Source organism: Paramormyrops kingsleyae, chromosome 24 (assembly GCF_048594095.1).
Source record: "Paramormyrops kingsleyae isolate MSU_618 chromosome 24, PKINGS_0.4, whole genome shotgun sequence".
In the NCBI taxonomy this organism is placed as follows: domain Eukaryota; kingdom Metazoa; phylum Chordata; class Actinopteri; order Osteoglossiformes; family Mormyridae; genus Paramormyrops; species Paramormyrops kingsleyae.
Window position 1 is genome coordinate 20,037,133 of NC_132820.1, and position 27,617 is coordinate 20,064,749.

At 42.2% G+C, this 27,617-nt stretch overlaps 3 long non-coding RNA genes across 4 annotated transcripts; 1 reads left to right on the forward strand and 2 right to left on the reverse strand.

Annotated features, from left to right (window-relative positions):
- Window positions 1–284: 284 nt before the first annotated feature.
- On the reverse strand, window positions 285–1,042 carry LOC140582439 (uncharacterized). The gene is made up of 2 exons (XR_011985409.1): window positions 904–1,042; window positions 285–383 (listed from the first exon to the last, which is right to left on the reverse strand). It is a non-coding gene; the product is annotated as an uncharacterized lncRNA (long non-coding RNA).
- On the forward strand, window positions 984–2,923 carry LOC140582440 (uncharacterized). The gene is made up of 2 exons (XR_011985410.1): window positions 984–1,110; window positions 1,650–2,923. It is a non-coding gene; the product is annotated as an uncharacterized lncRNA (long non-coding RNA).
- Window positions 2,924–5,973: 3,050 nt separating this feature from the next.
- Window positions 5,974–10,900, reverse strand: LOC140582395 (uncharacterized). 2 transcript variants are annotated; one of them, XR_011985346.1, is made up of 2 exons: window positions 10,856–10,900; window positions 5,974–10,034 (listed from the first exon to the last, which is right to left on the reverse strand). It is a non-coding gene; the product is annotated as an uncharacterized lncRNA (long non-coding RNA). The 2 variants fall into 2 exon arrangements; XR_011985347.1 differs by having other exon boundaries at window positions 10,839–10,887.
- Window positions 10,901–27,617: the final 16,717 nt, after the last annotated feature.

The window sequence follows — 27,617 nt, forward strand, 5'->3', positions numbered from 1 at the left end:
TGTCCCAGGGCAGGATTTCTACGTGCCACTTCCATGTTTCAATATAACAGATGCTTTAATTGCAATATCCTTTTTATTTTATTTATTTCGTGTATTAATTCTGATAAAATGGCTTGTAGAGTGGCAACCACGTTTCTAGGTAGATATTTCACAGGAGTGCTTTCAAGCTGTACAGTATAGCTGTACTTATATGAGAAAATTTAATCAGATAACACCAAAACAGTTCAATAGTGCTTGGATGTGAGATCTACAGAAATACAGAATTACAATAAAATACTGACATGTTTGGTGAAAGACATATTTATTTACTATGATTTATTTTATTCGTCAGGAACAGGCATCCATGAACAGTGACGTTGGTAGCCATGGACATCCACATCTGTCTGACGGGACAAGAGAGGGGAAAAATGCAGATTATCCTCGACCAGAGAACGCTCAACAGATAATATATAGAACATTTTCACATGTTTAACAAATTAACAATGAAATTAATGTTAACATTAAGAACAATACGATTTCGGACATCCGTATTGTACTGACTGCGCAGTTGCACCGCAATGCTGAGCTCCTCCTTTTGTTTACGTTCGGCGGAATCCGGCGGAATCCGCATTTTACCCTCACCCGCATGAAAACAACAGCGAATCCGTGTACTAATCAGCGCGCGACAGGGGAAACTGAATTGCCCAGAACACCGGCGCTGGACCTTCTTCCCAGCACAGCTTCCAGGGGTGACCATGCCCAGCGACTCCCACAGCCAGGCTCCCTTCTCCGGGGACACACAGCGCATGGGGCTGCTGGAGACTTCCGGCAGTGCGGCCTCCTCCTAGCCCCGTAATGCCGCCTCCGCTGCCTCGGCTAGCCACCCCTGGCGGTCGCGCTACTTCTCCCAGTTGGTCAACTCACCGCTGAGCTGCTCCAGCTCCTGCTCCTCCGCAGGTTTCAGCAGCCGCTCACGGTCACGATGGTCCCGCTCCTGCTGCTTGTCAAGTCCGCGGCGCTCTGCAGCCAGCCGGGCCTCCCAGCTGCAGCACGTCTCCTCCCGCTCCAACAGAGCAGCCCCCGCCCGCTGCGGATTCTCCTCACTGACGAGCAGGGAGCTCTTGACGGCCGGTGAGTGGCAGGAGCGTCTTCAGGGCGCGCTGCGCGGGTCCGGTGCATCCTGGATCAGGGTTCCCACAATTCTGGCACAACCGACTGGCTAAGCAGTTTCTAGCGCCGAGGTGGTTAAAATGGTACGGTCCACATTAGCGGTGTCTGAAATTGTTTTACATAGAAATTTTCCTACAAGGTGAAGTTAGCTTTTGTTTTTTTCTTTACAGCAAAAGAAAAGTTTTAAGACCCCCCAAACTGCTATTTTTGTCTCTTTGGGGGAGTCTGGGTCTTGGCGGGGGTTACTGTACCCCCCAGTTCCCCCCGTAATTCGAACCATGTGTCTATGCTGCTGAAATGAGCCTTGCATATTGCGAGTTGGACCGAAATCATCTTAGTGAAGTTTAGTTTGGTATTTGTAAAGCTGGCCTATCCAGTCATGCAAAAGGTTAAACTTAATTAACTATATGCAGTGGTGTAAAATTCAGCTTTCTTACTTTTGACATGAATGAACTTACTTTAATTAATTAAGCTACATATCACCCATCCATGTTTCCTAGCATTTCCAGCACTGGAATGAAAATGATGCAGAGCTTAATTAAAGCACTGAACAGCTGTTGCCATCCCACCAGCAGGGGGCAGGGCTGCCCTTCATCATATCAAGCAACGCAGTGTGAGGCTTCCTATGCATCTTGCTCCCTCCCTCTCCGCCTTGGCTTTGTTCAGTCATCTTACTTTGTGTTTCTGTGCCTATGTGCTTTGCTTGTTTCAACTGGTTTTAGGATCTAAACTGGTTAAAGACCATGGAGTGGCTGGTTAAGGAGGCTCACCAAAGCCTACACTGTCTGTAGTCTACACTGCCTACCCCTCACCCAACACATCGTCAGTCTCATGACACCAGGCAGATAACATAAGAACATAAGAACTATACAAACGAGAGGAGGCCATTCGGCCCATCGAGCTCGCTTGGGGAGAACTTAACTAATAGCTCAGAGTTGTTAAAATCTTATCTAGCTCTGATTTAAAGGAACCCAAGGATTCAGCTTGCACTACGTTATCAGGAAGACTATTCCATACTCTGACTACACGCTGTGTAAAGAAGTGCTTCCTTAAATCCAGTTAAATCCCGCTAATTTCCACCTATGGTACTGGAGTGTTAATACCAGAACATCCCGACTCCGGAACAGTCTGTACCCCCAGGCCAACAGAAGGATCAACTACTGCCACCCTCTGCCAGCTGTGCCCCCACCCCAGGCACTATGGTAATGGTCACCCAGCTCACTGCACTCTGCACCTTACATGCAGTTGCACCTGCTTTTTATACTGGACTGATAAGCACCAGTCACTTCATGCTGCAGTTTCTTCTTCCCTACGGTCCTCATATGCATGTATATTGTCATGTATAGGTTATGTAAGTTTTCTGGACTGATAAGCAGCAGCCACTTTGCACTGCACATTCCGATTCCATACCCATATCTATAGTTTACATTGTTATGTATAGTTCCTGTACTGTATGTATGCATGTCTGTTTTACATTGGTAACTACATATATTTCTTTATTCCATAAATTCTACAGATTAGTGGAATACCTGCATGGATTTAAATTCCCCGCTGCATTCCACTGTGCGTTTCTGTTTATCAGTGCCGTCCTTCCACGCACACGGACTCTGCCACGGGCATGTGCACACGTACGCCACACACTCACACACATCACGTACTTCACATACTCGCGTATCACATCTGCCATTTCCTACCTGCTTCACACCCCCATCAAGATTATCCATTGTTTGTTGCAGTTTCTGTTAAGCAAATAAATGCTTTTTTATTAAACCAATCGCTGTTTTGTGTTCATTTGGGTAGGACAGAAGCCAGCATACTATCCAAAGAAGCCCCACAGCCTTCAGGTATATTTATGTTCATTGTTGAACTACTTATCTGATGGGATTTGGTGGGATATGAGACTGATTAAATTACCAGTATCACCCAGCATCAACACATCCCAGTTTGCTGTTTTGACCACTTTAAATCATGCATAAGATGTTGCTTGTTGGCCATAACTGATTACAGAAGCATCATATACTTTGATGTGAACTAATGTGTAGCCAAACTGTTTTCCAGCAAGCTCACAGAATACTTTTTATTGCATAATTATTTTTATATTTGTTTTGAAGAATAAAATATAGTTATTAAGGAACTGTGTGTGGTTTATCTGTTAAACTGACCACTGAACTTTAACATAAACAGAGGAAACATCACATAATGCTATAATCACAATTAACACAAATGCTTCGTCAAGAACCCCTGGGTTACATCACAAGCGACTGTCTCTGTGAGTGAGTGGAGTCTTTGGCTCTGTAGCCCTTCGTGATGGTGTCTGTATCTCATGGCCTGCTGTTCCCTTGCACACTACTCTTCCAGTGTAGGTATTGAGGCACTGAGGTTGTCTGTCAGGTGGCTGAGGTGAGTAGAGTTGCACCACCTCTTCCAGTAGCTGCACCAGGACCCTCCCCGGTAGAGCTCAGCCTGGCAAATGGTCAGTATTAGGGTGTACTCACACTTGGCCCGGTTGCCTTATATAATGCCTGAGCATGATATAAGGCTTCAGGTGTTTCATTCAGACCCATTGCCAAAAGTGTATAAAATCAAGCACCTAGCCATGCAGTTGGGTTTACAATCATTTGTGAAAGAATGGGTCGTTCTGAAGATCTCAGTGAATTCTAGCCTGGTATTGTCATTGGATACCATCTTTGTAACATGTCAGTTTGTGAAATTCCTTTCCTGCTATATATTCCACAGCCAACTGTACGTGGTATTATTGCAAAGTGAAAGTGTTTAGGAACAGAATCCCAGCGACAAAGTGTCAGGCCACGTGAAGTAACAGAGTGCTAAGGTGCATAGTGCATACAAATTGCTAATGGTTTGTCGACTCAATAACTTTCTCTGGCATTAACTCCTGCACAAAAACTGTGTACTGGGAGATTCTTGGAATGGGCTTCCATGGCCTTGCAAGCTTCACATCACCAGACACAATGCCAAGCATCGGATGGTGTGGCGTAAAGCACACCACCACTGGCCTCTGGAGCAGTGGAAATGTGTTCTGCGGAGTGACCAAATCGTGCTTCTCTGTCTGGCAGTCAGATGGACAAGTCTGGGTTTGGCAGATGCCATGAGAACGTTACCTGCCTGATTGCATTGTGTCACCTGTAAAGTTTGGTGGACGAAGGATAATGGTATGGTTAGGGTACCATATTTGGTGAGATGAAAAAGAGGACGTGTCCGGGGATGTTTTTCACGTTCACTGGCCAATCAGACAACACTTCTTTTATAATAAGTGTTCCCTAATCATCTTGTAAAACGAAAATTCACGTCCGGTGAAGGCAGACTGTTGGGTTGAGATTGTGTATATATTATCACTCATGTGTATTCTTATGAATGTATAGCTTGTTTTATATGGCAACTGTGTAAGTGCTTAACAGTAATTTTCTATCACGTGCAGCAGACGAGCCCACCTCTGCTGTACGTTCTGTTGTTCCTATTTCCACTCCCACTTCCACATCCCATTCTATCCCACTCGAAATGTTGTTCACACCCACAATGTAACCTGATCACCTTAAAGTATAAATAAACCCTCTCATGGTGCCACACCCTTGTAGCTACACTGCGGTGTGCACCCTTGCAAGTAAAACAGCGCGTGTCTCATACTCTGTGGGCCAGCGGCCGGGGGGGGGGGCTGATCACTCTCTCCGACACAGACACAGAAAATATGAGTATATGTATATGGAAAGTATGTCTTTTTCAACAAAAGTTACAAAATGTTAAAAAAGCTAAACTTTTTTAAACCTAAAGCAAATAATGCAATTCACTATAATTTTTGGAAGTTGACTTCAGTCAATCATTCTTATGAGCCAAGTAGGCCTGTATATACACTGAATTTGACATGATATATTCTATCCTAATAAATATTAAAACAAAGTCTTAAGGGAATAAGCAGAGGATTAGTTTTAAAGAAGCAAAAAAATATGTAATAATAAAATAAATTCAAATATAGATTGAAGTGCCCAGAATTTGGAAGAGTTTATGGCCGAGGTGGGAGGGGTCGGCGATGATCTCGCCAGGTCGCCTTTATGTTCTTGGGGCAGGTAGTGAATCACTGAGGTTGAGGCTGCAGCCAATGAGCTTCTCTGCTGCTTGGACGATGCCCTGCAGTCCTTATATAAAATATTTAATATTAATTGTTGTGTCTATCATTAGGAAAACAGCGATACTGAATGGGCAGTCTTAAGTTCACCACTACATTTTAACACCACGTTCCAGATCTACAATAACATAACCTGAATGTATTATTTTACAAACGACCATTTCAACAGGGTGGTGCAGTGGTTCGTGCTGCTGCCTCACAGCAAGAAGGTCCTGGGTTTGGTCCTGGGTCCTATCTGTGTAGAGTTTGCACGCTGTTTGTGTGGGTTTTCACTGGGGGCTCCAATTTCCTCTCACGGTCAAAAAATGTGCAGGATAGGTTAATTGATTAGTCTAAATTGGCCCTGTAGTGTGTGGGCGACTGCCCAGGGTTGGTCCCTGTCTGTGCTCATTGTTCCTGGGATAGGCTCCCTATGACCCTGGTTGGGATTAAGTGGTTTCAGAAGATGGATGGATGGACAACCATTCTGTTGAATATATTTCATTATTCTAATTTCAGTTCCAAAAATGACTTGACCTTAAGAAGAACAGTGTTCTTTACTTTTTAATCATTTTCCCACTTTTTGCTGCTGTTCTCTTTCAAGACGAAGGGAATAATGATAAACTGAGGTAAGCCTTCAGCAGCATTTACCTGGTCACACTGTAATGGTGTCACGTCGAGGGCAAGGACAGAGGCGAAGACAGGCATGGAGGAAAACCAAAAGGGGCTTTATTAAAGAAAACTACACTACAGGAAGGGCAAAGGAAACAGACCACAAGGGGTCCAAACAGGGTAGGGAGGATCAGGCAAGAACACTAGACACAGGACACACTGGGGAGCACATGCAGGCAGCAACATCAATGACTGGACTGAGGATCGCAGGACTGAAGGACACTTTTTACAGGGCATGTGAGGGAGCAGATGGGACAGCGGGGAAGACAGCAGGCTATACGTACACTAAGATGGGAGACAGAGTGGAAGAGGGCAGGACAAGACACCAGATGGGCACTGCTGCGGGACAAGGGCGCAGACACCGAACACCACTAGGGGACGAGACAGACAAGGGTAGGCAGGGGCAACACCAGGACAGGGCACTCTGGGGGCAAGACGGGACACCACTAGGAGAACTGGGGCCAGACTAGGGACAACCAGGATGATAGAACGTACATCACACACCAGGACAGGTCCACAGACGAGTGATAACACGGGACAAGAAACATTTCGTGTGGGTTACAGGAGCTGGGGAAGACAAGACAGGCCATTAACCATACAGAGGACAGAAGCGGAGCAAGGAACTATATGGAACCAAACACTAACAGGAACCAAACACGGGCAAGAAACCAGAAAAGACAGGGAACGCAGGGCACAACTGACACACAGACCAACACAGGGTGGACAGCTGAAGGGGACTGCAGGGCAGGAGGGCCCAGAGAAGCCGGAGCAGTGGCCACGGATGGTGGCTTTTCCCAAGGACAGTGGGCTGGAGACGTCTTGGACCTGGAGTGAAGACAGAAACAGAGGAAGGGAACAAGCAGAGGGTGTGGGGGGAACAAGACTGCAAGACAAGTTAAAGTTTATGGGAACACAGGTGACCTGTACAACATGCCCTTAATGAGGGATACGGTGCTTAATAAATAAACAATAAATAAAACACAAATACATAACAGGGCTAATCATCTTTATGTGTGTGCAGTTTAAACAATGAAATCAAATTAACTTACCTGGGGATTTTAGTAATTCTGGAATTATGAAAAATAATACTTTAAAGAGCAGTTTACAAATCTACTTAGAAATATACATTATTCTCTTAATAAACGTTAAACATTATTATGAAACATTCCACATATACATCTCAAAATTTATCACACTTAATTCATTATCTTTGATACTCTTTCAATTATTTTATGTTCCCCAAACAGCAGCAGCAGAACCACAACTTCATCTTCTTCATATTTTAGCTCTTCTCTATATAAAGAGCTGTACAAGCTCAACTTTAATATTAATTTCCCACCACTTCTACTTCTTCTATCTCTACCTGACCCACATCTATCTCTACACCGCCAGTTTCCTCCTGACCTCCTTCTCTATTTATAATCTCAACTAGTACATCACTTACTATTATTTCCAACATGGTTACATCACTCACCATGTCCGCACCCTCAATAATTACCTCCCCTACTTCTACCCCCACAATCTCAACATTTACATCCCCAGATTTTACTTCTGCAAGCCCAAACTCGCACACTTGGACTTGCACAGCCTCCACCTTCACATTTCCTTTCATATCCTCTGCCTTCAGGTAAATTTCCCCCCCCTTAACCACCTTTACATTCACCCCCACCTCACCTTGCTTCTCCTTGCTTCCATTTTGCATTTTATTAATGCCTACATTCAGGTCTGCGGCCTCCACCTGTACACTGGAGGTCACCCCCACATGTTTCTCCCTCTCTGCCACCTCCACCTTTTCCCCACTAATTGCACCCTTTACCTCACCTATCCCCTGAGTGCTCCTATTCTTCCTGACCTTCTTCTTTTTCTGAAGGTAGTACGTCTTATAAATTTCCCACTCTTCAGATGTCAGGCCATAATTGTTATGAAGAGTCTCAGAGCCTTTCATGCTCACACCCTCCCCTCCCTTACACCAGTCAGTCACACCTCCCAGTGCTCCCATAACCTCCCCAGCCTGGACAGTGGGGGGTGTTGCTGGTGAGTACTCCTCCAAACCTTCCTTATCTCGCCAGTCAATCACCTCGTCCCACAGGTCCCAGGCTCCCCAGTGCTGGTCGTTGGTCCAGGAAACAGCTCTCGCAATTCTCATTCTGGTGAATAAACAAGACATATAATTAACTAGCCATATGTGATACTCGCAAAGCCAAATCTGCACTGTATTATTTCAACTTCATTCCTAAATGCTATTCATCAAGAATGCCTATGGAAAGAGATGGAGCCTTCATTAGCTGCTCGTGGCGTCGAGGCTACTCCGGCAGTAACGGCTGAATTGCTAAAACTGCTTCACAATACAGCAGGGGCGTTGCTAGAGATTTTGGGCCCCATGAAAGCATATCATATTAGGCCCTCCAGTCCAAACCAATCCAGTAATTTTCCTAATTTTTAGGGGCCCTGTCACTCAGGGGCCCTTGGAATCGTCCTAGCTTTCCTCCCCCTTACGGCGCCCCTGCAATACAGTAAAGCTTGTGAAATTATGACGCTGCTTCGATACGCTATAACATCGCCATGGTACCGAACCTAGCAAAAGGTTAATCTTACTTCAAGAACATGGGACATTTAAAAAGTAAACGTATAGGCGATCTTTGCAGAATAACATCTGAAGATGAAATGCATTATCACAGGCTGGATGAGTATAACCAATCATATCAACCATAAGTCTTATTGTTCTTAAGTTTAACACAAATATTTTCTCTTACCATTTAAATATAAACAATCATATTACAGTTTTTTTCAATTGCTAACAAGTGCTTACCTATACTTCAGATACTTTTTCCAAACACTTAACACAGACACACACCTACAAAACACAATTGGCCAAATGGCTAATTTTCCTCTCAAAAACACATTTTGTTAAACATATACTAGCACTTCATTTCAAAATACAATACACCTTTCTCTGCACACACTAACTTTACCAAAACACTGGAAATCTGACTCAAAATGAAATTATTCTGTCAAACAATAACGCATGTTTTCAGTTCACAAGGTACATGCAGTCAATCAAAGTGCACCAGGTTTCAAAATACTGGCAATCTTTGGCATTACAAAAACTACATAGACTCTGTTTCATTTTTACTGGTAACTGTATGCAAGACATGCAATCCACCGTTTTTACACTATATTTTTTGGTTGGGAACTGTATGTCCACATCTAATGTTCACATTCTAAATCATTCCAGGAAAAAGCAAATCAGTTTTTTTTTTCCTTTACTGTATACAAGTTTTACTGTATTGCTTACAGTGAACAAAATATTCATGAAACATACAAGAGCAAACACACAAAATACACTGAGCGAACACACAAAAAACAGCAACAAAAAAGCTCAGATGAAAGGGGGAAAGACTGGAAAAAAAAAAAGACTGGAAAAAAACCCCCACAAAATTATCTAATCTCAGCAATCTTCAGGGTTAGGCCACATGTTTTCGTCAACATCGCATCTGATGTCATCCAAGGCGATACACCTGGGATAAAACCGCTTGGTATGACGGATCCACCCTTGGCAGTCTTCAACTGCGATGTCCCTGCAGCCAGCATCCATGGCATCAAGGAGTGACATCTGGTCATGTGACTGATGGTCATAAACCTTTCACCTCCATGCAGAAAATAACTCCTCTATGGGATGGAGGAAAGGTGAATAGGGTGGAAGGAAGAGACCGACCAGTCTTGGGTGGACTTCAAACCATGTTGTGATTGCTTGAGAGTGATGGAAAGCCACATTGTCCCAGGTGATGACAAAGGTCCTCATGTGCTCTCCCTCTTGATCCTGGTCTGGAACCAGGTGCTGGTGAAGATCATTCAAAAAGGCAAGGAGGCGCTCGGTATTGTAGGGTCCAACCTGAGATCTATGAAGGACCTATCTAGTATTTGCAATTGCTGCACATATTGTGATGTTTGCCCCTCTCTGTCCTGGCACTTCAACTGTGGCCCTATTTCCTAAAATATTTCGTCCTCGCCGACGCCTTTTGGCCAGATTGAATCCTGCCTCATCTATGTAGATGAATTTGTGAGGGGCCTGATTGGCCTCCACCTCCATAACTCTCTGAAACAAAGTTTATGCAAATTCATGTCACCATATACTGTACTGTAACCTATTACGTATAGGTTACCTATATGTATACTTATAGCTTACAGTAAGCTTACTGTAGAACTAGACATTGAATATACACTATACTACCTGGACATATTGTCGCCGGAGCTCATTGACTCTGTCATTGTTCCTTTCAAAGGGAACAGTGTAGAGCATCCGTACTCTGTGTTTGGACAATGTCCGAGTAATAGTTGTGAGGCTGATGCTATTGATATTGCGAATGTCAATTATTGAATTGTTTGTTAATTGTCAGCTTATTTTTGAGCTGATGTGTTGTTTTTGAGCTGATATTATTGCAGAAGTAGAGGTTTTATACTGTAGGTAAGGTTTGGAATATTGTTGTTTTTATTGTTGTATGTTGTGTATTAACATTTGTAAATAAGACAAAAACGATCCATAATTTTGTTGGGAGGTATAGCTTGTCTGTTAAGAAAATGTAAGCATTGTAGATATGTGTTCACTGACTGCATATTGGGTGAAAACGACATGAAATGTGTGAATGGTATGGCCACAAAAGACCGATGCTGTGCTAATTGTGTTTAGAGTTTTGAAAATGTGACAACTGTTTGGACAAACGCTTGTTAGCGACTGGAAAAAACTGTAATAATAATGGCCACAGCATCTACAGTTTAAATTACTAATTATAAATATATTTCAACGATATTGTGCCGCAATATTTGCATGTAGGACATAAAATCAAATATAAAATTGAATATGCTAACAAAACATAATTTGAAGAAATAGCAAGAAACATACAAAGAGATGCTGCTCACCTCTGCGCCATCTCTCTGTCAGAATGTTTGTGTTTAACCTGCAATGATTTTGTTTCTATGGAAACCACCGAGATATTTCATTGGTCGAAAAGTATGAAGATATGTACTGACATTATGTTCAACGAATGAAAACAGAATGAATTGTCAGGGAGGGACGAATTTGAAGCTGGTCCAATCAGAAGTAGTCTCTTTAGGTTGTGCTTACTGTAGCTGGGCGTGATTGGATATCTATCCGCCTTTCAAGCCCCCAAATCATGTATCTACTTGTCAATAAGTAACCACGCAGCTCTGTCTATAAAGTGTGTCTGTAATTTTCTTATGACATTATGTTTTTGCTAGGCAGCATTACGGTAATGCGTAATACCGCTGTATTGGGGGTGTACCGCCGCTGTATTTCCATAGCTGGTTGACGCAATTAGCATTTTAGCAACATTGGTAGGGCGACGTCAACTCTCAACGAATTTCATAGGCAACATCTATAATTCAGGAACTAGTAGGTCTTAAGATAGTTGTTTACGCTTTTGAGAAAGAAGACTATAGTTCTTGTTATTCAAATTCAGTATCCTGGTGTTTTTAATTTCGAAGATATGTCATATACAAGTTTTTTGAGAGACAAAATTTTGGTTTGATTTCTATTTTATTTTATGTTAAATAAAGTTCATTTAAAACCATTTTACAATTAGTGCAGTGTTTCCTTTAGAATTAGTGCAGTGTCCTTAAAAACTGCATGTTCAAACCTAAGGCCATGCCATAATAACTGCTTTGCAGATATTTCATTCAGGAATCTATAGAGGATATAGGTAAGCCAGTCTGTGTATGTGTGTTTGGGTGGATGGTAATGTATATATTATGTTGTGAGGACCAAATGTCCCCACAGTGTTATAAAAACATGTTATTTTGACTTTGTAAGGACATGTTTTTGGTGCCCAAATGAAAAAACTCAATTTTATAGAATTCTGTGAATGCAATCAAAGGAATTGTCAAAGTTTTGTATTTTGTTTGCTTACTTACTGTTACTTCTTGGTTACTACTGTAGGGATTAAGGATTAAGGTTGCCATAGTTAGGATTGGGGTTATGCCCATACAAATGAATGGAGAATCCACACAAATATTCAGATACCTAATCTCTCTCTCTCTCTCTCTCTCTCTCTCTCTGTGTGTGTGTGTGTGTGTGGTATGTCATGTTGGGATTACAGTTTTCTCCATGGAAATGAATGGAGAGTCCCCACAAATATATAATTACAAACATGTGTGTGTGTGTGTGTGTGTGTGTGTGTTGTGTGTGGTATCAGATCAGTCCCTGAGAGTTCAGTAGTCTGATGCCGTGTTTCTGAGTCTGGGTGTGAAGGCCTGAATGCTTTTCCAGACGCTAGGAGTGTGAAAAGATAATGTGAGGGGTGGGTGGGGTCATCCACAATGTTGGTGGCTTTGTGGATGGAGCGTGTTATGTGAATGTCCATGACGGAGGGGAGAGAGACTCTAATGATCTTCTCAGCTATCCTCACTATCTGTGGATCTTGTGATCTGAGGCTTGGAAAAACATGTTGTGCTGCTCAACCTTGGCACAATGATATGGGTGAATCATGGACACAATAGAATTTGGGGATGATTAGTCCATACAGGGACAGAATCATTCCATACCTCAATCACCTCGTACGTATGTCTGCTAGGTGGAGTTGCTCCTAACTGTGCGCAGTGGAGTTGAACAATCACAACTTCCCAGAATATTACAGTAACAGGACGACAGTGAACAAGTCTTATTAATTCTATGCTGTGTGGACGATGTAACCGTCCGCGTGTTCACCTTAATACACAGGACATTCAAGCCATTGCAGAATCCAAACCCAGAAATGCAGCTCCCTCCACCAGCAACGCCAATATAGAAACTGCCACAAAATCCATGCCCCCTGATAACCAGCCCCTTTTATTTCCACCACCGTCGTGGGGACCGTACTACAAAGAGTCAACGCAAGGTAAGCTGCAAAGTGCAAACAAATTTACAACCTACCCTACATAGTGCCCTACGTTTACTTTGTCTGTACTATGAGTACAGTCTTTGCACCTTATCTGTTTGGCACTATATGTCGGTCATTCCTGTTACTTTTCTGTCCTCATGGTTTACTTATATTTTCTCTAACATGAGTCACATATTTAAAGCAAATATATATTTAGGTCTTCGTTATCACGTAAACAGAGACAATACGTATTAAAATTTTAAAAACTTTTATTGATATATGCATTAAGGCTGCCATGATTAGTGGGCATAGTCGATGACATGTTCTTCTTCAATATCACTACGCAATTATTGGAGTAGCTATTCTCTAAAGTCCTGCAGTGACATGTAGTTTGTTATGCTGTGTTTTTATGAAATGCCTTTTTATATATCATTATTGTTTCAGTTTATGCTGTAGCCATTTGTGCATGAATCTCCTTGCGTCAGAGGAAGTTGGGAGTGGGGTGTGACCTTTATGAAGCAGAATGAGACGAGATGAGTTGTAAAATAAATGGTTACGCTAACTGCAGTGAGACCTTTCTCATGCGGCCCTGCTCAATCTGTGTAGTCATACCATGGCAGTCAGTTAAACAGGGAGGTTTATCTGCAGTGTTGGATTGTCTCCTGGGAACCTGTACAGCCAGTGCTTGGAGTGTGATGTAGGACACGAAATCAGGACCGCCCACTTTTTACTCATTTTAATCTTAAAATATGGACAGTGTGAACTGGAACTTTGCCATTTTGCTCATATCACTTCCTCTGCCAGCACTTGCAGGATGGGCTTCCCCTTTCATTCTGGTTCCTCCCAAGGTTTCTTCCTTCTAGGGAGTTTTTCCTTGCCACTGGTTTGCTCTCTGTGGGCTTTGGGCAGGGATAAGGTAAAGTGCTTTGAGACAATGTAATGTTGTGAAAATGCGCGACACAAGTAATATTGAATTGAAATGAATCACACCAGCTTGTCTCAGCTGACAGCAGCTCTTACTTATCTGATAAGGGGGGGGGGGGGGGTATCACATACCTTCTGGTCAACGTCAAAAGGAATTTATATATAAAATAATATATTGCATATTGCTATAACACTCAGTAAATGGGACCTATTATGCTTTTCCCTTTCTATTAGTGTGTTACATGGCTTCAACTGCATGTAAACGGTCTGCAAAGTCTTTAGATGCAAAGTACATAGCAAAGGGAGTAACTCTCAGCACAGAAACCACTCATCTCTCATCTGCCTAAAACACCTCATTGGAATTCCAGCCCTTACTTCCGTGACATGATGAGGTCACCTCATAACACAATCCTTATTGTCTGCCTACCTGCAAGGATCTGTCTGCAGACTGAATGACAGGGGAATGAAGGGTAAACCGACCAATCAAACCACACTGGACTCATTGGGGGTGGGATTAGACAGAGGGTGAATAGACATGTGCATTATGAGAAAACAATATGTGCTTTTCGAACACTGAAGCATGCATACTCTATTCTAGTTGATCATAGATATAAAATTATAAACTGAAAGTGAGCATAATAATGCCCTTTAAGCAACAGTAGGCTGCTGTCCATGGTGCTGAAAACCTGGATTGGCAAATTTTACATGAAATTTTTTCACCTACTTTAACTGTAACCCTCTTATTTTGTTGGCAGTGATGCTCTGTGAAGTCATACAGAGGTGGGTATAGAAAGGATTACAGTGAGTAATAGGTGATTTAGATGAACTTTAGATGAACTACATTGTACAGTAGGAGATGTAAGGTGCAACACACATTAAAAGCTCTTTTTGTGTGAACATTATAAAACAGATTAATACATATTAAGCATGCAGTTTGAAACTTTACATTCAGACCTACATCAGTCAGAAAAAGCAGGCGATGACCAGCCCAACCAGCAGCTCCATCCCTGATTGTACAGAATCGCTTGTCAGGGTAACTTCTGAAGTCATGACTAAACTAATTTCCCTCTCTGCCTTCAGCTTCACCAGCTAGATTAAACTAATCATTGAGGAGGAAAAAACAGTCAAGCCTCACAGTGAAGCCATAAAACACACTTGGGTTAAATGTATTACACTTTTTTCCAATCATTTTGACTCGTGTCTCAATACCATGTCCACTTTTTCCAAACACTTAAAACATGCACCGTAAAATTGGACTATGTGAGCTAAACTATGTATGCTTTTGCATTGCCTTGACACAATATGCATTCAATCACCACTTCCCCCAAATTTTATGAATACTTCTCTCAGTCAGTGTTTGCCACCAGCAAAACTTTGTACAACTACAGCCGATTTTTCAGACGTTTAGATAATATGTTCAAAACAGTTAATTTTCAGTCAATTTAAATTAAATTTTATTGCACTGTAAATTGAAATATGCTCCATTTTGACAGACAAAGGACACTATGCACTTGCACTAACACAAATAATTATGCCTTTAGCAGAAATTTTATAATTTTGTTTTTGTTTGCTGCTTTGTTACCATTTATACAAATGAGGTCATAGAGTGTCTCTTTCCTTTTTGCATCGCAATACAATGTATTCTGTGCATAAATAGTGGGTATGGCAACACATATATTACAGTAAAACATTTACATTTATTCATTTAGCAGGTACTTTTTTCCAAAGCGACTTACAGTGAAGTACTGTATCTACAGGGACAGTCCTTCTGGAGCAAGTTGGGGTCAAGGGCCTTTGCTCAGGGGCACAATGGTGGCATCCCCTGGGAGTGAACTCACAAGCTTCCGGTGTTCCGAATGGGAGCCCAGCCAGATCCCTAACTACTAGACCACCACCATCCCCCTAGATCACCACCAAGCACTTTACAATGCTTGAAGCTGGAAAGCTGAATGAAAGCACATACCTGCCTGTAATTTCAGCTAAGCATCTATCTAGGAATTTGTGTGGTTAGTGCCAATTTGCCATATGTACAAATCTTTGGATCCGCATTTTCCATTGCCATTTTTCTTTAGCCAGTTAACAATGGATGCAGCAAGAGGCAGAGAAAGAGCAAGAAGACATCAACGGAGAGGAAGAGGAAGAACCATGGCTACTGATGAAATCAGAGCCACAGTATTTGACCATGTTGGAAATCATGGTCTGTCCCTGAGGAAAGCGGGACTAAGAGTTCAACCCCACCTGCCTAGATCCACAGAGGCATCAATTGTCAGGATTTTCAGACAAAGCAACAAATACTATACACTATTTAGAGCATTCTGACTGAAGGCATTTGATTGATGTGTATATTACTGTAGCGGTGTGATTTGAGAAAAGTCTCCAGGAAAAAACTGACGCATCGATGCACGTTTGTCTTTACTGTAACCCACTACTGTAGGATTTAGCATTTACCTCCCACAGGAGGGAGAGGAAGAATTTACCAGTATTTGTGATTGTGTGGGACAATGTGGCCTTTCATCACTCCCACCAAGTCACAGAGTGGTTTATAGCCCATCCCTGGATGATGTCATTATTCTTGCCACCATACTCTCCATTTCTCAACCCGATTGAAGGATTTTTTTCTGCATGGGGATGGAAGGTATATGACCATCGGCCACATGATCAGATGTCGCTTTTAGATGCAATGGCTGCTGGGTGTGTGGACATCCATGTGGAGGACATCCAGAGCTGGATAAGGCACTGAAAGAGATTTTTTTCCGTGGTGTATTGCAAGAGAAAATATTGTGATGTCGATGAAAATTTATGGCCAAATGCAAGGGACCGAATGAATTAGTCCAGGACAACAGTATACGCAACTGTATACAGTGAGACTTTGCTATTTGGCGATTTTTGTTTTGTTTTTTTTTCTTTTGTATTGAATGTAATGTACTTTCAGTAGGTGGTTGTAATGTATTTTTCTTTTCCAGTGTATCGCGCAGCTGAATTTATTTACTGTATTATTTGTTTGTATTATGATGTTTACTGTAAGATAACACTAGACATTTTGCAGCGCTTCAAGTTGTTTGTGTTTTTTCATGCATTGTACTTTGTGTGACAAAGTCGTCTTGTGAGAGAGTGCATGTGCTATAGGTTTGGCAGCATGTGTCACTTTTGGGTGAAGTGTGAAGTGTTCTGGTGGTTTTAGTGCATTTTGCACCGAAAGTTTACAGTGTGAAGTGTTTGGAAAAAGTCATGGTATTGAGACAAGTGTGAAAATGATTGGAAAAAACTGTAATATTGACTTATGTAGCTGAATTTTGTTTATCCACTAGAGGGCAGTCACACACAGGAGCTAAGATAAGATAAGATAAGATAAGATAAGATAAGATAAGATAAGATAAGATAAGATAAGATAAGATAAGATAAGATAAGATAAGATAAGATAAGATAAGATATCCTTTATTAGTCCCACAAGTGGGAAATTTGCATTGTCACGGGAGAAAGTGGACAGTACAAGAATAAAGCAGCAAAAATGAAAAACAATAGGATAAAATCTATATATGTACAGAGTGGATATAAAAATATAAACATAAATATATGTACAACACTGTGGAATTGCACTCAAAGAAATATTGCACATAAGAAAACCCCATGGTGTATTGGATGTGTGTGTTTTGTTAGTCTATGTGTGTGTGTGTGTGTGGTCAGCTGCAAGGACTTTGTTATAGAGTCTGACAGCAGTTGGAAGGAAAGACCTTCTGAATCTCTCCTTCCCACATCGTGGATGCAGCAGCCGGCCACTAAAGGAGCTGCTCAGTGCTGTCAGAGTCTCCTGCATGGGGTGATAGATGTTATCCAACAGGGATGGCAGCTTAGCCACCATTCTCCTGTCACTCACACCCTCCACTGGGTCCAGAGGGCATCCTAGAACAGAGCTGGCCCTCCGGATCAGCCTGTTTAGTCTCTTCCTGTCCCCAGCAGAGATGCTGCTGCCCCAGCAGACCACACCGTCTAAACTAAACACACCGTCTAAACCAGGGGTGTCGGACTCCAGTCCTGGAGGTTGTATAGCTTAGTTCTTTCCCTGTTCCACTACAAATGATTCAGCTCAAGAGCTGTGTGGTAATTAGCACATGGAGTTGAATCAGGTGTGTTAAATGAGGGGAAACCCAAAAATGTGCAGGGCTCTTGCTCTCCAGGACTGGAGTTTGACACCTGTGCTCTAAACCAACCATCTAAACCAAGGGATCTGATGCCTCAGGAAGTCAAGTCATTTATTTATAGAGCACATTTAAAAACAACAGGAGTTTATCCAAAGTGCTTCCCAGTCTAGAGAGAACTGATTAGCAAGTACTATATTGATGGTAAAATGTATAAATAAAATTACATGAAAGCATGCATACTTGCACACTGAAGGAGACTGAGGGGGGACATGATCCAGGTCTATAAGATTCTAACAGGTTTGGATGCTGTTCAACTGAATAGTTACTTCAGCATTAGTTCAAATACAAGAACTTGTGGCCATAGGTGGAAATTAGCGGGAGAACATTTCAAACTGGATTTAAGGAAGCACTTCTTTACACAGCGTGTAGTCAGAGTATGGAATAGTCTTCCTGATAACGTAGTGCAAGCTGAATCCTTGGGTTCCTTTAAATCAGAGCTAGATAAGATTTTAACAACTCTGAGCTATTAGTTAAGTTCTCCCCAAGCGAGCTCGATGGGCCGAATGGCCTCCTCTCGTTTGTATAGTTCTTATGTTCTTATGTATGTTCTTATATAAGAAATAAGAAAATAAAAATTTATGGAAATGTAGTACAATTTGTAACAGATGTAAAGAGTAAGAGGTTAATTAAAATTAAATGAAATGTGTCATTAAAAACTTCATGACAAAAACCATAGGAGAACCTGGAAAGCAAGAGAGAAGGTGGATCTTTAACTTAAGATTTATACTCTTCAATAGTAGTGTAGGGCTTAATGTGGAGACTATTCCAAAGTCAGGGGGCAGCTACAGAGAAAGACCGGGGGGGTTGAATATGGAAATAGCAGATCTGAAATGTATTGTGGGGCTAATCCACTGAGTGCTTTAAAGGCAAACAGCAAAGTTGTAAGGAAAGCACTGCAGAGAGAGACCCTGGTATTCCAGTGAGGAATGGATACAGATAAAATAAAACCAAAATATGACACAGAAGGTGAGACTGAACTCAGACCTCAAGCTGATGAAGGAGGGATGTCTGCCTCTGAGCTGCACACTCAGCCCACTGAGCCACGCGGCGGCCTGACTAAGGCAACATCAGACAGGGAAAAGGCACAGAGTACAGGGCCAGACGGGCACCGACCCTGACAAGTAATATTACAGTGTCAAACTCATGATGATGAACCATGAAAACCTGGATATAACTGAGGAGGACCAGGGACCCCATTGTGTACGAAACATCATTGTTGTTGCATCACTTCCTGTGTGATGTGTAAAGTGACCCTTCCCTCTTTACTGTGACTGCTGTATGTGAGCATAGAGAAGACAGAGAAACAGTGAAGTTACGGAAAATTGGGACGTGAGTGTCAGTCTCCACAGATCTGAGGTCAGTGAGACACATAAAAAGGCTCCTCTGATGCTCCTCTTCATCCTCTGATGGGCCACCAGGTGAGAATCACTTACTTTATGTTGGTTGTTATTTCACTTCCTGTTTATAATGACTAACAGCAGACATCCTAGGAAAATGTACAAATTCACTATAATTTGACAGCATGTAGTTCCGCCCTTAACTGTGTATGAGCCCTCTGATGGACGGGCATCTCCTATGGATTAATGTCAGGTAAGAGGTTATACTCAGAGTGAAGACGTCTGGGCTGACTGACTGATTTTAGAATTGACTGCAGTCTTTTCTGTGTCCACCATGTGGCAGCAGTGCACAGAAATGTTCTAATTCTATCCTGTCTGAGTTGGGTGAAGTAAGATCTGTTTCGCTTCTGCTTATGCTCCCACGCCCCCACAAAGCTCATTCTTAATGGACCTCTGTAGCCATATCCTTAAACTCCATGATTATGAGTTCATTACAGGAACAGATGCTAATGTTGTCCATGACCCAGTCCTGGATAAATCCGATTCTCTCTTAGGAAGTCAGGTATCCCCTCTAGTCACCAGTATTGATCAATGAAGTATCTATTGTTAGAAGCTCCTTTTCTATTTGAGCATATCCTTGCTAAGTTTGCATGAGTGCTCTGCTCCCAAAAGCCACTGGTTTTCTGCATTGTATCACAGCTGCACCCAAACTGGTGTCTGAAGCATCACACTGGAGAATCAAGTCTTCCTTGGGATCATAATATTTCAGTACCGGTGCATTCACATTGGACTCTCTGATTTTGGAGAATGCAGCATCCTGAATGTCTGTCCACTCCCACAAACTGCCTTTATGGGTCGGCTGTCGCAGAGGCTCACACTGGTCTGAACGGTGGCTGCAAAACTTGGCTAAGAAATTTACCATTTTTAGGAGTCTTTGCCTCCCTTACCATGTGTTGGGCATCTGCTGGATTGCTTTGCCTTTTTCTGGATCAATTTGAAGTCCATCCACTGTCAGTAAATATCCTATGAATGGAACAGCGTCTGTCTCACTCTTACTTTGCATTTAGCCTGATGTTTTACTCAGTACATCTGTCCATAAATTACGTCAGTCTTCTGTCAAGATCTTTCTCTGCCAGTTCCATTGTGTCTCCCTCACCTGTGATCGAAATGCCGTCTGTAATCACATGACCTCCCTCCAAGCCGTTCCAGGGCTCAGTCATCTTTGGAAAATCTCTGGAGCAGTGCTGATGCCCATAGGTATGCACAGCCGCCTGTACCTGCCACAAGGGGGCGAGAAAGTGGTCGGGTAGCTGAAGTTTTCCTCCAGCTTGACAGGCCAACAGGCATTTCTGATGTCACACACTGAAAAGCTTCTTTAGATCTAGCAAGATGTCATCAATGGTAGGGAGAGGAAAATGGTTCCTCTTCAGTGCTTTATTCAGTGGTTTAGGGTCTGTACACACGCTGAGCTCACCGTTTGGCTTCTTTGTGAGGACTAGGCTGCTCCACTCCATGCTTTTGTCCACAGGTGTTACTATTCCCCTCCTCTTTAGGTGAAGCAGCTCTTCCTTTAAAGCAGACATGATGGAAAGCAGAACCTGTCTCTCTGATAGCTTGACTGGTGTTGCCCTCCTGTCTACTTCTATCTCATATTCTCCATCCAAGCAGCCATCGCCTTTGAAAACATCAGGATATGTAGCTTTAATGTGCTCCACTGTCCATGGCCCTTCTGTGGAATCTTCTGTCACAGCACTGTCTAGTGCCAGTATATTCTCTTACTGCACCTTCAACAGATTCATAGTCCATGAAGACTACAGTACATGATACCTTTTCATATTTTTAGGTTCTTCAGTACTTGTTTACATCAGACGAAGGGCTACAGTGTACTTTTGTTATACATTGCTAGTAACTGATTTGTCTTTTCAGTCAGAATGTCAGGAATTACTATGTGTACAGAAACAATATTGCAACTGGCCCCACAGTCTACACTAGTGGCCAAAACTGTGGAAACACGTAACATTTTTGGAATTCCGCTCTAAAATAGCTGTTAATTACTACAGGAATTTTGGTGGTAATGTCTATTAAAGAATGTTTACAAATATCATACATTGGATTAAATTAGTAACTGGAGCAGTTGAATAGTTCTGCAATCTAAGCAGGATGATCCCCAGACTCTGTGACACCCCTTGTGCTGGGATTCGTGTCCTTTGCTCCTGCAGGTGATCCAGTGGTGATGGGGTCAGAGCCCCAGTCCTTGGTATCTGTTTTGGCCCCAACACCCAGCCTCCTGCCTTGGCCCAAGCCACTGGCCTGCACACTTCAGTGGATCGTCAACAGTCCACTAATTGATCCATGGAGCGATAGCGACTGGAGGAGCCCAAGGAAGAGGAAGACCTTTCTGGGCTTCTAGTACTGACGCAGACAACCTGCCCTTACTGCTCCCTCTTGTTGCCGAGAAGGTCCGGCTCCCTGGAACTCAGCCATGGAAGGCCACTCAACACATCACTTCTCTGCGACATGGTGCCTCGAAACTCTCCACAAATTCTTCCATTGACTCCCCAAAGCACACAGCTGCTTTGCTCGCTTTCACTGGACATTGAAAGAGGAGATGGCGGAAGGCAGCTGACCTGATATCACTGAACCCAGTTCAGGTAGTGCCCAGTCCCAGTGAAATTGCTGCAGCTTCGCCCTGTGGATGAATGATTAGTTAAAATTTGTCTATTACTATTACTAATAAACTGGTGTTTGTTCATTACTGAACAGGTAATCAAAGTTCCCTTCAAATGACTCAATTTTTCTTGTACGTGATTGTGTAATCACCTGGGTTACCCCCTTAGATACTCCATACCATAATTATCGTCATCCTGACCTTCTGTAGGCATTAATCCCATGTCAGATGTCTGCACAGCTATTCCCTTCCATTCTCTCACACAAAGTGCATCACAGAGCCTCTTTTATTCAAACCATGGCTCCCTTGTTTAATACTACAAATTCTATTGTCATCATAAGCAAATATATATGCCTTGTGCATAGTAAATCTTTTAGTGTCCTAGCAGCATAAAGAAAAATTATGATGCATTTTATTATAAGTTTTACGCTGTATATAGTAATAATAATAGAATGACTTGCTAAAGTATTTGGTGCTAAATATTCAGCCTTGTGGTTTTCTCACTTCCTGTTTAAAGTGTTCACTCCCCTTTCACTCTGCCTGCTGTGTGTGAGAATAGAAACGACAGAGTCAGTGAAGGTCCAGAGGATAAGGAAGTGAGGGTCAGTTTTCCTCAGATCTGGGCTCAGTGACACACACACGTATGGATCCTCTGATGCTCCTGTTTCTTCTCATTGCTGGGCTCACAGGTGAGTGTCTCTCATTACAGTGGTACTGAGTAGAGATCTCTCTCCTGCTCCTCACACACTGTCAGCTGCAGTTTGGAGATCATGATGGAGATCTGCTGCTACATCAGAAGAAATTGCCCCGGCTAGATTCTGGAAACATTTGCAGAGGCTGCATTGAGTATCATACTCTATGAAGTTGTAGATAGTATTTAGATTCTCACAGGTTTTTATATCACTTATATTATTATGTAATATTTAAAAAGCTTTAACAAAAATATTTTACCAATAAACTGGCAATTACTTCATACATGTACAGTATTTTGTGTTTTGTGTCAAGACCAGCGCATAAGTCTCCAAAGCTTGCGTTTCCTGTATCCAATAAGATGGCAGAATTTTTCTCAATGTGCAATACTGACTGCCAAGTGTGATATCTGTGATGTATGTGATGTAGTTTTGTTGTAGCAGATACTGAACTAGCGGCTCAGCAGCTACAGCGGGATCTTAATTTAATTAGTGACTGGGCTGACACCTGGCAGATGAAATTTAACATAGACAAATGTAAGGTACTCCATGTAGGGAGCAGAAATATAAAGTACAGGTATTTTATGGGACCTACTGAAATAAAGGTAGCTGATTATGAGAAAGACCTTGGTGTGTATGTTGATGCTTCCATGTCTCATTCTCGCCAGTGCGGGGAAGCAATAAAAAAGGCCAATAGGATGTTGGGGTATATCTCCAGGTGTGTGGAGTTTAAGTCAAGGGAGGTAATGCTAAGATTATACAATTCCTTGGTGAGACCTCACCTAGAATATTGTGTACAGGTTTGGTCACCATATCTTAAAAAGGACATAGCGGCCTTAGAAAAGGTGCAGCGTAGGGCCACAAGAATGATTCCTGGTCTTAGAGGAATGTCATACGAGGAAAGGTTATTTGAGCTAAATCTGTTCAGCCTCAAGCAAAGGAGACTGAGGGGGGACATGATCCAGGTCTATAAGATTCTAACAGGTTTGGATGCTGTTCAACCGAATAGTTACTTCAGCATTAGTTCAAATACAAGAACTCGTGGCCATAGGTGGAAATTAGCGGGAGAACATTTCAAACTGGATTTAAGGAAGCACTTCTTTACACAGCGTGTAGTCAGAGTATGGAATAGTCTTCCTGATAACGTAGTGCAAGCTGAATCCTTGGGTTCCTTTCAATCAGAGCTAGATAAGATTTTAACAATTCTGAGCTATTAGTTAAGTTCTCCCCAAGCGAGCTCGATGGGCCGAATGGCCTCCTCTCGTTTGTATATTTCTTATGTTCTTATGTTCTTATGTAGAGTGACATAAGGATTCACTTTAATTAAATGTGCTGTCCCCAGTCTTTTTAACCCCAAAGGACGAACCAGCACCAGTTGTGGCCATGGTTCATCCCACCCCTCCGTATCAGGTTCCAGCGCAGGCTGCAGCTCCCTCATCTCAGCTGGTTACGGGTCCGACACCCCCATTTATGTCCCCTTCTGTTGTTTTTGAAAAAATGGAAAGATTCAATAAGTTGCACAACTATTATCTTAGCACCGGTGTGTGAATGTGAGTGTGGATGGGTGAATGTGAGGCATAATTGTAAAGCGCTTTGGTACTCGTAAGAGTAGTAAAAAGCGCTATATACTGTAAATGCAGTCCATTTACCATTTACCATTTACTGTAGGGAAACTGAATAAGAAGCCTTTACACTGGGCAGAAAATGCTTTGTTTGTGTAGTACGTCTTAGTGACAGAGCACCAATTTCAGAGGCCATTAAGCTGAAAAATATGCAGTGAAATATCTAATGATATCTGAACATTTAAACACAGCATACAATTCAGTTTGCAAATTTAAACAATTCTATTTAAAAGAACAGTTTAATTTCAGAGCCAATGGCCGTGTGACCATGAAATGAAATGAAATGCCGACAACATTCCTGGAGCCTTCAATTCAAGCATTCTGTCGAAACCGCATCCCCTTCAGTCAGGTTCACAAAACGTGTGAGTTGTTTTCAGCATACGTTTTTCTTTATAAATCCCAAAATCCTCTTACAAATGTGCCTATGAATGTTTGGCATCTTTTTCGGTCACACAAAGCCTTTATAAATGAATTCCCCGATTAATGCCTCTACATGGCTAGTGTTGTAATTGTATCATTAGAAACACATGAAAACATCTTAATTGCGTTAAGGTATGTAACGGTATAGTCACATGACAAAAGATAACTTTGTGACTTAGCAAACTGCATGTTCTTCATCTCCTCTGTATGGACCATAGAGCTGTGTATCGGAGAGTCTGGCAACACGTCACGTTTCAAGATACAGGGATTGCAATTCAATATGTTGGTATATTTTGCAATTTTTAAATCTGATGTTAGGAAAACTTGTCATAGTATAAAAAGCACACCACGTACAAATGGAAGAAATCTGAGTAAAAATGTTAACTTTTTTAACGCAACCATAATGGGGGGCTCGATTTGCATTTATCACAGTCCCTGTAACAATCTAACGTCATATATATAGCACCACAACTATTTCGAGTTCAGCCAACGGTGGTAACGTTACTAGTCTGCAGCGTACGTTGTGCAGGTTACCAAAAATGACTAGTTATCAATTACTGCATATAAAAGTAATTATAATGAGGGTGGGACTGGACCGTGTGTCCGTGAGGATTTTCGACGTGTGGTGCACGGGTGCGGCGAAACGCGCTGCATCGATCAGCGCATGCTCCACCAGCCTGACCTAACCTGTATATATAGCCTAATAAAGGAAAATAATAGTGGTCTAAATGTTGTATATTGATCGCTTTAACATCGGGGGAATATGGGCTCAAATGTTCGGTGGTGATGTTTCTGCAACACAGAGATGTTTGCCGATGGATTTTCAAGTACCGCGGAGACATAGTGCCAATGCATGTGTGCTCTCTGGATAGTTATATTACTTTAGTGTTGCTGCTGTGACAGTGCCAGACAATACAACTGTCTAATTGTACCTATCAGCGTACCTATAAAATCACCCATTCATTGCGCCACGGTAAGGTCGGATGGCGTTACATCATAAACAGGAAATTAGGAGAACATGCTGCCTTTATCCATTAATATTTTCACGCAAGACAAAGGTAACGAGTCCGTTGAAATTTCAGTACTTTGCGTTTTTTAATTTGAAATGGTAATTAGTTACATTACTCCTTACAGACAAAAGTAGTGGAATTACAGTAACGCGTTACTACCAACATTGCTAGGTAGTGTGGGATTCAATAGAATTATAAAGAACATACAATGAATAGAGGAAAAGGAGAATATAGCTTAAAGCAGGGCATGATGAAAGGGGGGGGGGGGGGGGTTGATTCTAGAAAATGCAGTTAACTGAAACGAGAACTGACTGGCGCCGGCAGGGCAGGGGGACCTAATCAGAACAGATAGAGGGAGCGACAGAAAACGTCAGCGGCCCCTTTATCTTTTAGCCTTCCAGAAGGACAAGTACTAACCGACTAACTAGAGCAAATGTCAAACATGTGGTTGTCACGTAGACGGAAGGTACCGAGAGAGGGGGGAGATGCCCAAAGGGCTTTAAAGGGGACACAGCTGATACATATGGCAGAGCTTCCTCTTGTACATGCCGAATGTATGTCAGATGGTCGCTCCCGGATTGCAATCTGTCAGAGAATAAACTGGTGACCTGCAACTTCTCCACGTGTCAGCTGTGAATCTCTTGACCCGGTGGAGACGGCGTACTCCAACACTCCCCAGCCACTCTGAAGCACTGTGCAGATCAACAGTCACCTGTCTTCACAGATATTTTCAACCAGTCACTGGATCTTTGTGTCTTAAATCATCCACAATAACACCTATTCCAAAGAAACCCAGAGTCTCTTGCCTCAGTGACTACAGACCAGTGGCTCTCACATCGGTGGTAATGAAGGCTTTTGAGAGACTTGTGCTGTCATACCTTAAAATCATCACAGACCCATCGCTTGACCCCAGGCTACAGTCAGCCTACAGAACCAACAGACCTGTGGACGATGCAGTTAACACTGGACTCCATTTCTTGCTCTGACACTTGGAGTGCCCTGAGACATATGTTAGAATTTTGTTTGTGGACTTTAGCTTTGCATTTAATACTATTCTATCGGAGCTAATGCAGACTGAACTCTCACAACTGTCCGTGCCTGATCCAAAATAACATGTTATAACCACAATGGCCCAGATTTACGACAAGGCCAGACTGCAATACATCATCCGCTCAGCAGAGCGAATAATTGGCAGTAACCTGCTTACCCTCCAGACACTGTACATCACCAGAACCAGGAAACGGGCATACAAAATCTTTGAGGACCCATCTCACCCTGCTCACCACATCTTTCAAGCCTTACCCTCCAGGAGAAGACTCATGGCAATCAGAACCAAGACCACAAGACCGACGCCAAGAGCTTCTCCCCTCAGGTAGTCTCTCTCATTAACCAAGCCAGTCTCTGACTGGACGTTCAATTAATCGTCAGCTGCAGTGAAATATCCACCAGCATAACCAGTGAACAACTGATAAACTTCCTCTATGATTATATTCTGCACTCTTGCACATTATGCACACATACTGCAAACTCTGTATACATATTGCACTCTTGCACATATAGTTGACTTGGCTGCTACTTAATAACGGCACCATTTAAGAGCCCTTTAAATTATTATACCATTTATATAGTTTATATTCATACTACAATGATTACTATGTACACACACATATATAAATATCATAATACCATCATTACTGCCATTAATAAACTTAATTATCATATAATTATCATATTACCCAATTGCCAGTCTATTGTTTATTACCTTTCTGCATATGTCTTTGCTAAATGTGGTATGTTCTTTGTAATGTCATATAAAAGCACCACCAAGGCAAATTCCTTGTATGGAAACATATCTGGATTCTGATTCTACATCCTTCATCAGGACTAGAAAACTTCCATCCAGCGTTGCATTTCATTTTGACGCTGTCGTTTTTGAAA